Source organism: Bacillus rossius, chromosome 1 (genome assembly GCF_032445375.1).
Source record: "Bacillus rossius redtenbacheri isolate Brsri chromosome 1, Brsri_v3, whole genome shotgun sequence".
NCBI classification, from domain to species: domain Eukaryota; kingdom Metazoa; phylum Arthropoda; class Insecta; order Phasmatodea; family Bacillidae; genus Bacillus; species Bacillus rossius.
This window is the reverse complement of record NC_086330.1, coordinates 95,930,872-95,944,995: the sequence shown is the minus strand read 5'-3', so window position 1 is coordinate 95,944,995 and position 14,124 is coordinate 95,930,872. Positions and strand designations below refer to the sequence as shown.

General features: G+C 38.5%; 1 protein-coding gene across 1 annotated transcript in view; it reads right to left on the bottom strand.

The window, feature by feature from the left end:
- Positions 1 to 14,124, bottom strand: part of LOC134532157 (spidroin-2-like) — a 155,407-nt gene that overhangs the window by 137,678 nt on the left and 3,605 nt on the right. The window lies entirely within an intron of this gene.

Below are 14,124 nucleotides of genomic sequence, written 5' to 3'. Positions count from 1 at the left end.
ATAATGAAAATTTAATTGAAAAGGATTTGACAAGTACTTTGAATTACGTGCTAATAACTAATGAATACTCCATTTTTACATTAATGTCCGTATTTTTCACAGATAACTAGATGCACAAGGAAAATATAAATGAAAAGGGCCGATGCTGGGCACTGGGCGGTGGCCAGATTCACGAGGCATGGAGACGCCCATACGCGTCAAGCCTGTTGTGCTACCGAGTGCTTCAAGACCGCTGTGCTACCGAGTGCTTCTAGACTCCTGTGCTACTGAGTGCTTCAAGACTGCTGTGCTACTGAGTGCTTCAAGACTGCTGTGCTACTGAGTGCTTCAAGACTGCTGTGCTACCGATAGCTTCTAGACTGTTGTGCTACCGAGTGCTTCAAGACCGCTGTGCTACCGAGTGCTTCTAGACTGCTATGCTACTGAGTGCTTCAAGACTACTGTGCTACCGAGTGCATCAAAACTGCTGTGCTACCGAGTGCTTATATACTGCTGTGCTACCGAGTGGTTCAAGGCTGCTGTGCTACAGAGTGCTTCAAGACCGCTGAGCTGCCGAGTGCTTCAAGACTGCTGTGCTGCCGAGTGCTTCAAGACCGCTGTGCTACCGAGTGCTTCTAGACTGCTGTGCTACCCAGTGCTTCAAGACTGCCGTGCTACCGAGTACATTAAGACTTCTGTGCTATAGAGTGCTTCACGACTGCTGTGCTACCGAATGAATCAGCGAGACACTCGTGCCTGTATGTAGAATTGTGAGTGGGGAAAGTTTTCTGGAAAATTATAACCATATATTTTACCAAATAATTTTCCTTTGTTTTTCCCAATATCAACATATAATTAAGTAATTTAATATAGATTGATATACTAAGTTTATAGAGCTAAATTTCCGTGCTGTAGCCTGTACACGTGTACAGTGATATTTTTTTTTATTCATTCTCTATAACGAAATTTGTATATCACTTGTAAAATTTTACGAAATCATTATATTACTCTACATGTCAAATAGTTGAAGTTAAATAATACTTATAACTGTGGAGTACGCCCATATGTAAATTAAATTATATATATATATTTACCTCTTAATGGCTAGATTAATTTATTTGGTGGTATTTGTATAACACATTTGCTAAAATTTATTTTTGTGCTACTCGTTGAAATTTTTTTTTAAAATTTCTGATAAACCAACCGAAAATTATCCCAAAAACACTTTTCTTGAAAACTTAAATCTCTACCTGTATGTATTCGTCCGTTTGCCAAGAATCTGCATGTACAAAATGGGAAATAAAATAGTACTGCTTATACACTAAAATAATTTTGAAATTGTTTAGTTTATATAGTTGAAAGTAAATGGAATAAAATATGTTTACACTGTTAAAATATAAGTAGCATACTGTAAACATAAGGATTCTCCCCTCCCCCTTCCACCATAAATATTTAATTTAGCTTGTATATTCACTGGGAAAAAAATGTATATTTCTACGTCTTATGTATATTGTCTGTGTCAAGCAACTTTCTCAAAGTTGACAGTTTTCGAAATAAGTACCAGAGGTACCAACTGTCACTTACAAAGCATCGCATGATTTCTTTTTTTACAAACACTGACAACCACATGATTTTTTTTACAAACATTGTTGACAGAACAACAGCGGCAGGAGAACACGGTACTTGATTGGAGAAAAGTTACTCGACCAAACTGTGTACAGCACGTCCAGCCGCGGGAGTTGTCTGCAGGAAGCAAGGATGTTTTGTTCCCGCAGCGCGCGCAGCGGGCAGCCGTGTAACTAATGGATTGGCACAGCTGCTGTAGTGCCCTGCGGTGCTCCCCTCCTCAAGCCCACACCGCTGCCTCGCCAAACAACTGACACGTCAGTCCGGTCGCGACATATGGCGGTCGGTCCTCAGAGAGAGAGAGAGTGAGAGAGAGAGAGAGAGAGAGACACAGGTTTGCGTCACCCCAAAACTGCGCCACTCGTAACATAGAGAGCATTCCGTTTCCGGAATGTAGATTAATAATGATATTCATCGCCTCGACACGTGACTAGCAGGGTTCCTAGTTTGTGTCATCCATACCTCGCATGTTTCCTGCTGCCGGAGTTTTGTCGTTTGTGATCACTTTCCTATGTACGAATATAATACACAGACGTAAAGGGATTATTAAAAAAAAAAAACATGTGAGCGAGTCTTTCAGAACTCGCCAGTGATGTGTAACATCTAACCTCGGTAACGAGAGAATTCGTGTGTTCTCTCGTTGCAAAAATACACTCATAATAAGAAACTCGGACATAAATCAAAATTTAACCTAGAATTCTTTAAAATAATGCCGAACGTAATAAATACACGCAAATTGTTTTTTCAACTACATTTCTTGACGTGAATCACGAGTAGTTTTCATACCCGCCACTGGAATTTACTGCTAGAGCAGCCACATCGACTTGCAGAGCAAAATTTTAAACTGTAAAATAAAACGGCTCCGATAAACGCGAAAAATATTTGGAAAAACTTAAAACCCCGGTTTTGGACCTAATTTTCGACAAGGAGTTTTACTAAACCACTGCCTAAATTTTTAAAATGCACTAAACAGTTAATACTATGAATACATTTAGTACTATCCACCACAGTGTCCCGCCTCGTCACTCTCACCTGATGACTGAGGGGAACATGTGGATCTTTTGGTTCCAGAAGGTAAAACAATGATTTCGTCCAGACGTTAGTTTCTGTGTTTTTATTTTACTTTTGATTATTTGTCATAATATAGAGCTACATCATGTGAGTTAATTAACAGAAAGCATGTACAACATGGAATTGAGATTACATTAATACAAGAACTGACCGGCCCTTATTAGAGATAAGTAGATTTAACCATTTTTAATTAAAGTTCGTAATAATTAAACACATTAAATTATCGTAGTGAGGTTCTTGATTTCAGATCGAAGAAATGTCGTGGTTAGATGCTAGTCCGAAAAAGGTTTAAAAAAATTGAAAGGCTGGAATTTTGGAGATTGTTGTATGTAGTGGGACCTCTGACGAGATGTCAGAGAGCCAGGGTCATCTGCCCCGATGGAGGCTGATACAGTCCTTGGAAAAGTACCCGGGTTCGGTACTCGGTGCCTTGGTCCAGCACTTGTACTCTGTTGCTTGGTCCCTGTCTGTGAACAGATCCAAACACATATGTCTAGGACTGAATCACAGACAGTAAGTGTAATCGGCAGAAAATGCCTTCTAGTTACGATGACAGGTGGGGAGTGGTGGCGGTAAAAACTCACCAAACAGGGTGATGTCTTCCAGGGCCTGTCCGCTGGTTGAGCAGACGAGCGCGACGCTGATGATCCATGATTCTTAAAGAAACATTTATCTACGATGTCTAATACATGACTACTTTAGCTAGATTTATGTGGACTGACTAACGCCTAAACACTACTATGTTGGGAAACATCCCTTGTCTTATCTGATCACATCTTAAGAGAAAAACACGGCGAGGCGTCCCGATGATGTCTGGTTCTATGCAGTCAGTCCTGAATCGCGGCGCACAGTGAGCTTGGGGCGGCCGAAACTCGTAATTAAAAGCGATGTTAACGGGAAAAAAAGTGGGGGGGGGGCCCCTTCGGCTATCGAACCGAAAGGTTCAGAACATTACCGAGGTGCTTGTCGAGGAAGGCAGACTTCGATATCTCGAAGTTGGTGGTACTGCCCGATGTCAGCGCGACCTACTGAGGTGTGGCTGAACTGAGTAGAGATCGACTCGCGCGGGTCAGCCGGTAGCAGCATGTAGCTTATGGGACGGACTAATCCAGCGCTCTGGTGGCTTGGGGAGTAACTACTTGAACTGGTTCCTGCGGGAGACGCCAGAGGGCAGGCGTTCCGCGGGCGTTCAAACTCCCAGGAGAAGAGATTCGCAAAAATATCGCTTGATGGCATAAGTATGTACTTCATGTACTACTGTCGTGGCCTTGGGGACAGGCCGAGCCTGGCCGGGGTTAGCGGCCGGTCAAAGACCCGGGGCGGTGTTCCCAGGAAACCTGGAGAGGGGGGAGGGGTTAAAACTGCGGTGCCAGTGAGAACTATGGTCTACAAGACCCGGAGGTGTGACTATATTTTGGCGAAGATGATTCGCGATCATGCCAAGGAGTGCTCGCGTCAGGCAAGGTCTAGGAACTGGCCGGTGCTGAGAGTTCGCAGGCCCTAGCAGTTCTCGTCACGAATCGGGGACGAATTACAGGAGACGTCCGTGCGCCAAGGCGGGACTAAAAGGATCGCCCTGCTGGGTCTTTGAATAGTAGGCACAATCAGATCTAGAGCTGGGAAAACTTGGGGAAACAAGTCTGACAAAGGTTGGATGGGAGTGTAAATGAAGATGAACAAGTATAAGTTCTTGCAGCAGAGGAAGGACTGGTGACATTATTTAATTTGAAAAAAAAAAATACAAATTTAAGATTGTGCCAAAAAATACTAGTTGGCGGCACAACAGATGGCAGCACAGTGATTGTTACACATTTCCTTTCCTTGACTTCCGTCTCATTCACGAAATTACTCCTACTAAATTCCGTACACCGTGAGCTAAGTTGTTCCACATTGAAAGGAAAAGAAAAAAATATTAGCTGCAGGTTTTGGCATTGAAATGTTTTCACTTGCGACATTCTTGCGATGATCTCAGGGTTTACGAGTTCGTGCTCGCAGAGAGTGGGTGGAATTTGCATACAGATTACCGCCTCGCCAGTTTCTCGTCTGGAGCACGCATCGCACGTCTTGTTCATTGGTAATCTGATTGCTCAGGCGACAGACACTGCCGTGGAAACTAAGGCCAATGCGAAGAACAGGGTGTGTGGAGGGAGTGCTATGATATGAGTGCGCTTAAGTTTTGGATCTGTAACATCTTAACTCTCGGTGTACGGCGTTTGGTTGGAGTAATTTAGTGATTGTGACGGAAGTCAATATGTAATGATCACGGTGCTGCCATCTGCGGCAGATGGCGCGAACTAAAGTTCACAAATACAAAGGGAAACTTTATAGCATTAACTGTTTACTGGATTTTAACAAGATGGGCAGTATGTTAATAAAATTCTTTGTCGAAATCAAGGTCCAAAGTCGGGATTTAGTATTTTTTCAAGTATTCTTTGCTTTCATTGGAGCCGTTTCATTATATAGTTTGAAATTTCAATCGGCAAACGGAATGATTCGATAGTCGATGTAGCGCTGCGGCAATGGATATACTAGCAGTGGGTGTGGAAACTACGCATGATTCACGTCAAGAAATGTAGTTAAAAACACAGTTTGCGAATTTGTTTAACGCTCGGCATTATTTTAAAGAATTCTATGTTAAATTATGGACCTCATTTTCAACAAGGCGTTTTACTAAAACACTGCCCATCTTTTAAAAATTCATTAAACAATTAATACTATCCACCACAGATGGCAGCACAATGATTGTTACACATTTTCTTTCCTTGACTTCCGTCGCATTCACGAAATTACTCCCACCAAATTCCGTATAGCTGTTACACATTGAAAAAAAAAAACAATACCAACATATTAGATAGCTGCAAGTTTTGGCGTTGGAAAAAAGTATAACTTCGATAACTTTCTAATTGAAAAGAGTAATATGAAGTAATAATTAGCCGGTGATGGAACGCGCGCCCTTCTTCACGCCCGCCTGCCCACCGCCGAGTACTCAAGCCCGCCGCGTCTCGAGGGGAGCGCGCCGTGATCACAAGACGCGCGTGCTATAGCGTCCGTGTGACATCGACCTACCGCCATCTGCAACTGCCAGGATGTCCCTCGTTTAGAGAGGCCTTCCTAGTCCATCACCAGCGCTGATAACTATTGTATCTCTGGTCTCAACATAATATTGTTAAAAGAAAACTGCAAGCAAATATTGTAACAGGGAAAATATGGGAAACTGGTAAGAAATACGCGAGACTAGTGATGTCAGCGAACCTGGCAGGTTTAGAGTGTACCTAAATTTTCTTTAGTGCGTAAAACTATTAACAGTAGTGGAATCTAGCGGCGTGGAGGTAAAATAGCTCGAAAGCAATGCAAATGTCTCTCACGTTTCGCCAATACCAATTAGCAAGTTTCCTATATTCCCATATTGTCCTATTACGATATTTGCTACATGCCTTTGGTAAAATAACGCACTCTTCATTCATCCCTACGTGCCACACACAAAACACGTGTTGAAATTATAAGAAATAACTTAAGAAAGAATTAAATATATGTATGAGCAAGTCTTTCAGTACTCGACAGTAAGCCACAGGCCGAATCCACGTGTGGCAACATGCACTCCTTCATGTTTTTGCGAAGATCGGGGGGATTTACTAAGCGTATTGGTGTGCCAAAGTAAACTTTAGGGTAGTGAAACTATCCTGGAATACATTTTGTAGACTTGAATAATCATAACAAGATATAATCACAACTTCGAAAATAGTGTTACGAACATAGGCGGCAAGGGCGCGACACACACCAGGTACCCGGGCTCCTGGCGGCCCGCACGGCCACTGACGTCACACGCATACCTTTGGGGATTATAGCGGCCAGTTCTCGCCCCCTCTTTCCCTTGCCTCAGCGTCACTCTTACTGGGCGCTGTCATCCCTACCTTAGCAGCCCGGGGATTCCGCGGGCCACTGCGTGGAGTGACGTGGATGATGCGACATGTCGGTTCCAGAAGTACTGGTAAGGGTATAAAAGGGGCGACGCCAGCCTCCGCGGGAGTTCCGAGAGTTCCGACAGGCGAGTGGAGTGAAGTGCGAGTTCGGCGAGGAGGGCAAGAGACCTCCTCCTTGCGAGCGACGGGACCGTGCCAGCGCTACCGAGTGGCGCGAGGCTGTGAGTGGACAGGCAAGGGGCGAACCACTGTTGAGCGTAAATCCTGTGAGGAGTGGACAGATGAGTTACTTAGTGATTTGTGATCAGACTTTTATAAGTGCAAGTGATTTGTCTTCAGAAATTAAGTGTATTGATTTAATTAGTAATTTAAATATTAGTAGTAAATAAAACTGTATAAAAAATTAATTGGGCTATCCTTACGAATCCGTTTTCACCACTCGTTACAATACCTTTAATTTATTAGCCAGGAAAATTGTGTTGGGACGAACATGGCATCAAAGATATTTAACATTTTTTTGATTTTATAAAGTATTACAAACGTGGCTCTTTTTTTTAACGAATTTTTTCAAACTAAATATTTTAGTCCAATAGATACATCAAAACATAATATTTAATCTCAAACATTTTAAAACACATTTGGTAGCACTAAGTATATATCTGTATATTTGTTTTTGCTTAAACGACAGATATCAGTCTGTAAATACTTCCTACAAACAAACCCTAACCTTATTAAGCTGATTCAACATTAAAAAAGTTGATGCTTGCTACTTTGACTTGGCCAAAGCTTTTGATACTGTAAATCATCAAATTCTTCTTTCTAAATGCTCTTCTTTTGGACTAAGTGACAAATATATAAATTGGCTAACTAGCTATTTAACAAACAGAAATTTCTTTGTTGCAATAAAGAATATAAAATCAACTCTATATACTGCACCTTCTGGTGTTCCTCAAGGTGGTTCCCTTTCTCCCCTATTATTTAATATTTTCATTAATGACATCATTCATCAACTTAATTACTCTACTGGGACTCTATTCGCTGATGATTTAAAGATATATCGCAAAATATCTTCTTATCATGATTGCTATCTTCTTCAATCCGACATCTCTGCAGTGGCAAATTGGTGCAACACAAATTTGGTACAGCTTAATAAAGATAAAACTACCATTATATCATTTACTAGAAAATACTATCCTATCTGTTATAGGTACAACCTTGACAATTCTCCCATACTAAAAACTAAACATGTTAAAGATCTTGGCGTACTTTTGGATTCTAAATTATTCTTTCATTTACATACTGATTCACTTATTTGTCACTCTAATAGAATTCTTGGTCTCATCAAGTACATCACCTTTCATTCTACTAATATTGATTCAATATTATCCTTATTTATGTCTTTAATCAGATCTAAACTTGAATATGGCTCTATTATTTGGAATAATTTAAATTTAACTGACATTGGGAAATTGGACAAAATTCAAATGAAACTCTGCCACTATATAATACAAAAAACCAATAGTTCAATAAACTTAAATAGTCTTCTAGGTTCACTTAAGGATAGAAGAAATGTTCTTGATGCTCTATTTATTCATAATTGTTATTATAATTACCTTAATTGTCCATATGTCCTATAATCAACCGGTATTAAAATTTCTTCCTTTAATTGTCGCTAACCACCTTTTTTTATGTACTTTCAATAAATGGAATGATCTATTATATAGATTGATTTCTAATTACAACAAACTTGTTAATCATTTTGATCAAACCAACAAAAAAATTTGCCTCAAGAACATCTTATCTAACTTCTAATATTTTATTATATTTTTTGACTTCTTTGTATTTTAGTTTCCGTGCTATTTGTATTATATATTTATGTTTTTTTTTGTATTTCCCATTTTTATTGTTGTCCAGTTTGTATTTGTTTGTCCATGTGTCTTTGTAACCTCTTTGTATATATGTATGGTGTCTACCACTATGGCTTTAGCTGTTGGTAGACATGTCACAATTTTAAATAAATAAAATAATAAATAAATAAATAAACGACTTTGGACTTGATTTTCGACAAGTAATATAATTAAAATACTGCCCATTTGGTTAAAGTTTATCAAACAGTTAATAATATAAAGTTTCCGCACACGTTATGAGTTATACTTCTAAGACATTACTAAACTATTAACCTGAAACAATTTAAAACATATTATAACACTAAGTATCTGTTTATATATTTGGCTTTGCTTATGCGATCGAAATCAGTCTGTCATAACTTCATTCCAATAAACCTTTACCTTTTTGGGCTGATTCAACGTTATTATATATTATTAAAATAATAAAAAATTTCCAGCAACAAGATTTGAACCGATTGCCTTGAGCTAATCAACCGCGCCTTCTACCACTGCGATACTGGAACAATAGGTGTTCGGGAAGGAGACTATGTATTATTAACAGTGTAATGCCAATTTTCTTAGATATTTTAAATGGTGAGATTACTATTAATTATGACTATTTTAGTTTACCAAATATATTCCAGGGTAGTTTCTATATCATAAAGCTTCATTTGGCACACAAATACGTTTACTATGTAGCCGAATGTTTATTAAAGTGTCTATATACCAGTTTATACTGCTACCATTGGGTCCGCCATCTTTGTGTCACATTTATGTTCATCGACTTTCGTTTCATTTTCATGAAATTACTCCTCCAAAGTGCCGTATACCGAGATCTAAGAAGTTTACATATTAAAAGGGTTTTAAACGCGTAATTTTGTCTCATATATCATTTGCGGATATACCATTTAAGGATCAGGATCCAGTGTAAGGAAGATGTAATACTGGAACTACAATAGGCGGCTGGCGCGTTGCGCCCGCTACGCGAAAAAATATATATAAATCTTTCTAATCGGGATTGTTTAGAAAATTATTTTATTCGTGTCTCGTACGTCCCGCTATTGTGATTCCAGCATAAACCCATAAATTTTACATTGTTTGTACAAGTTACAGCGAAATATTGGGGAAAAAGTTTTTGTTTTTTAAAATGGCTGAGAAATAAACAATTTTTATGGAGTTGTTCTAGTTGTTTGTTCGGTTTAGAATCCAACACCAGTTGTTTCACGCAAGATATGCGCTTGGCGCTCTGACTCTATCGACTCACGTGCTCTAAGTAGACAGCTACCACAGGCGTGGATTTAAGGCATGTCGAAGGAGTCTTATGCTTAAAGTTCACTGCTTTTTTTTTATCCTGGTGTCGGTGTCATCCTTAGCGCCATCTCGCTCAACGGCCTCAAACATGCAAAATATTTGCAGTTAGGTCATACTCCTTCTCTCAGTGGAATCCGCCTACTTGTTGAAATTAATGTTATTGAAAATTTTACCGTTTGAAGGAAGTTCTAGAGGCGATGTAGCCATGCCCATCAAGTGCCAAGTAACTTTTATGCGCAAGTGCTATTTCCTCGTGTTGCCCGCACCTGTTGGACTTCAAGCAACGACGCTATTACTTTTCATTGGAAAGTCAAAATGAAAAGGAAAATGAATATCGACATGTATTTTCCCTGCCTGAGTCAGGGTCTGCATGGATGTAATGGAGCATGCACTCATACACTGTTAAAAATTTTCACCTGACATTTACGAAGAAATTATCCTGGGATCTTCGTAAATGTATCGTTATCTTAGTCAATTTACTAGTACTAAATTATTTTACTCTGAACGTGAAGTCACAAGAATAATATTGGTATATAAACAAAACATTCAAAAACTGGTTAAGTCTACTGCAAATACACTCGTATTACTTACACGTGTATTTTCCCTGTACACAACGAATAAACAAAACGCGGAAGTCTTAAATTGCGAAGAACTCTTCGTTCATTTGAGGTGAATTCTTCGTTGTTAAGTCCGTCAATTTACCGTAATTTATAACAGCGTAGGAGCCGGCTGCCCTACCCGAAGTACAGACCTATCGGTCCGGCCAGCATGAAGAAACTTTATCATTGGAAAGTGTGTTGACGAAATTCACTGCACACGGCTTGGGTGGTTTCGTGGATAATCCAGGTTTCTTGGCTTGTAAGTTTTTCACTGCGCGAAAAGTAAAGACGCTGCTAAAAACTAAAAAAGCCAAAAAACCTCACACGATCGTACAGTGGGGTCAAACCCTGAAAATGTGGCCAAAACCTCAAAATTGTAAATCTACGCTAGAGTAATTTTGACTGGTGGAGTTGGTAGTGGAATATCTTGTGTGTCTATCTGCGAAAGTGGAAGTTCTTGGCTTTGCATCTATCTTTGATTTTTCAGTTCAAAGCCAGCCATCGTGGAAAATGTATCGAGTGAGCATTACTGCAACAAAAAATACCGTTTCTCAGATATTCAATCACGTGAAAGTGAAGTGATTATTTTTTATTCTGTGACATGGACGACATTCCTGGAGGTATGTAGATTACTTTTTTTTATCATGCCATTACAAAATTAAAATTTATTCTTCTTAAAGAACTTTTAACTCAAAGCTCTTAGCAAAACTATGACATTTTAGTTATTTATAGTTTCTATAAGATAAAAAGTTGCATATAACACCATATTACACGAAAATATAAGTTCATGCCTTTAGATCAATCTATTATCTTACAAAATTCACAACAATTAGCTGCCTTTAGCTGCCTATTTAAATGTTATGTATTATCCTTCACATGCGCGAGTTTTTAGATTTGTATCACAAATTTACATAACCTCCAAAATTTTCCGATTAGTCATGCGTTTGGCTTTGTTCTGTTTGAAAGAGAGGTTTTTTCGGGGCTTATTTGTTAATTAAGAATTATGCATGACTGAGATTATATTGCAAACTATATAAATAATACTTTCTTAACTTATGTTTCGAACAATGTAAGGTTACAGCCATAACCTATGTTTCCAACAATGCAGGGTTACAGCTATAACTCATCTTAGTGTAATCATTATTTTAATTACTAGTTATTTCCATAATATAAACATAGTATAAGAACAAGTCATCTAAATATATATAACTCAAAGGTGACTGACTGACTGACATAGTGATCTATCAACATACAGCCCAAACCACTGAAGGATCGGGATGGAATTTGGCATGCAGGTAGATGTTATGACGTAGGCATCCGCTAAGAAAGTATTTTGATTAATTCCACCCCCAAGGGGATAAAATACCACTCACTGACTCACTCATCACGAGATCTAAAAAACTACTTATACACCCAATTGACTTGAAATTTAGCATAGTTACTCATTTTGTGATGTAGACGCTCACTAAGGACGGATTCTGCGGAAATCCGATCCCAAGGGGAGTTTCGGGGGCGTAATATATCAAAATTTCCAGTTTCCAACGGCTGTTGCTTTGTTGATGCTTCATTCGTCTCTATGGCAACGACTATTTCATTGTTAGTGCAGTCCTCATCATCGTTGAAATTTTGGCGGGTACTTTAAATATCAAAAATTGCCCTTTTTTTCAAGTATATATATTTTACAGACTTGAAACTTCACAGTAATGTACCTTATCCTCCTCAGTACCAATTTATCAGAAAAAAAATTTTGTACTCTGAGAAAATGTACAATATACTGTACATGCTATAATTATTATAATAATAAGAATATTTAAGGTTTCTTTGCTGGAACCTCTTCCAAAATTACTAGTTACTCATAAAACCACTATCTGACAATTTATTTTTTACAAGTGCTTTCTTGGCATTAAAGCGTACCAGATTGGAATGTACAGTATAGTGTACATTCCCACTGAGGAGGTTTTAAGTTACGCAGGATGACATTTTCCGAAAATTAGATCCCATGGGTGGTTAAACCAGGCAACAGTGGGTACTTTGTCTGCATGAGAACAGGATTTTGCATTGTTCATGTCTTCTGCGTCTCCATGGCAACGGGCTTCGCGCGGCAGTGGCGTACCCACAAGGAGGGGCATGTATAATGAGCGGCGCAAGAGTGATCTGCCTGTAGACTGCCGTAGCGAAGTACGGGTACATCAGTTGTACGTTGCGTGCACGAGTCGGGAAACCATCGGTGCTATTCATTTTCTCTCCGGTACATTATACAGCATTGTAATAAATTTTCACTGAATTTTTTTTATTTACCATTACTGTAAATGGGAGATGTGGCTTAATTTTTTTACATTAGTATAGCCGTGCGAAGCCGGGTCGGGCAGCTAGTAATTTATAATATGAATAAACCAAAGTCTTGGAAATTGTGAATTTTTCATAAAAAACGTATTTCTTCACAAGTTAATATTTAATGAGCTTGTCCGTTTTTCAACTGAATAAGCAACATTTTTCAACTGAATAACAACATTTTTCATTTTATGTAGGTAAATAAGCAATTTAATGTTTGATAAAATTCTTTAAAAATACTTATTTTATTCATTTCTTTACTTATGTGTTTTGAAAAATACATCAGAACATGTTTAACAATTTTTGCTTGTGATTCTAGTACAGCCTAGTTTACGAGAAAAGGGCTTGCAAATCTTTACAGAATAAATTTCTTTTTATTCTGTTACAAGATCTGAAGACACAAAAATACAATTAACGAGGAAAGAAGTTTTTGTAATATTTGAAAAGCATTTAAAAGATGTATTAACTGATATAATAGATTACTTGAAAGAAAAAATTTCTGATAACAATGGACTCTCAATACATGTAAGTGAAGTTGAGAAAGCATCATTTTCAGCGCTGTTTCATAAAATGAGGGAAATGTGGCAAAAGGCCAGTAGAACCAAGGGGATATTTTTTTTTTCAGAAAAACAAGGAATGGCTTGATGCGCCTGTATTCTTTACTTTGCCTGGTACCTGTCAGAGTTCACCTACCAATATCGGCGGTCGTCCTTCTACTGACTTTATCTTATGCAGTGAAAGATCAAAGCGAAGGAAGACCGAAGAAATTCGTGCAACGTTAAGCTCGAACGAGTTGTCGTATGCTGCTTAAATGAGCTTACGTTCTACAGGACAATTAGAAGCTTCTAAAGTTTTGAAAGATATAGCATTGTCAACTCCATTGAAAGCTTCCAAGTATCGAGAATCTTATCTATCAAAAACTGAAAATACTCTATCTGATGATGCTGCACTTTCCCTTTTGGTTGAATATAAATTATCCAAAGGACAATATCAAGGAATAAGATCTGTAAGCATAGCCAATCATTGTAATCTGTATCCTCCCTATAATAAAGTAGTGGAAGCAAAAAAGAGGTGTTTTCCAATTCCAACGGTTATTATTATTACAGAAAGTAGTGCAGAAGTAAATTTACAAGCATTATTGGACCATACTGTTGAGCGCATTTTATTTCTCCAAAGTGACATAATTAGAAGTTTGTCTCAAGAAAATGTAAGCAGTATGAACTTAATGTGCAAGTGGGGTTGCGATGGAAGTTCTGGACAAAGTGAATATAAGCAGACATTTGTGGATGGCAGCAAATCAGATTCAAATGTGTTATTTACTTCAGTTGTGCCATTACAACTTATTTCTGTTGATTCTAAATCTAAGGCAAAAATAGTAGTTTGGAAGAATCCTAGGTCTTC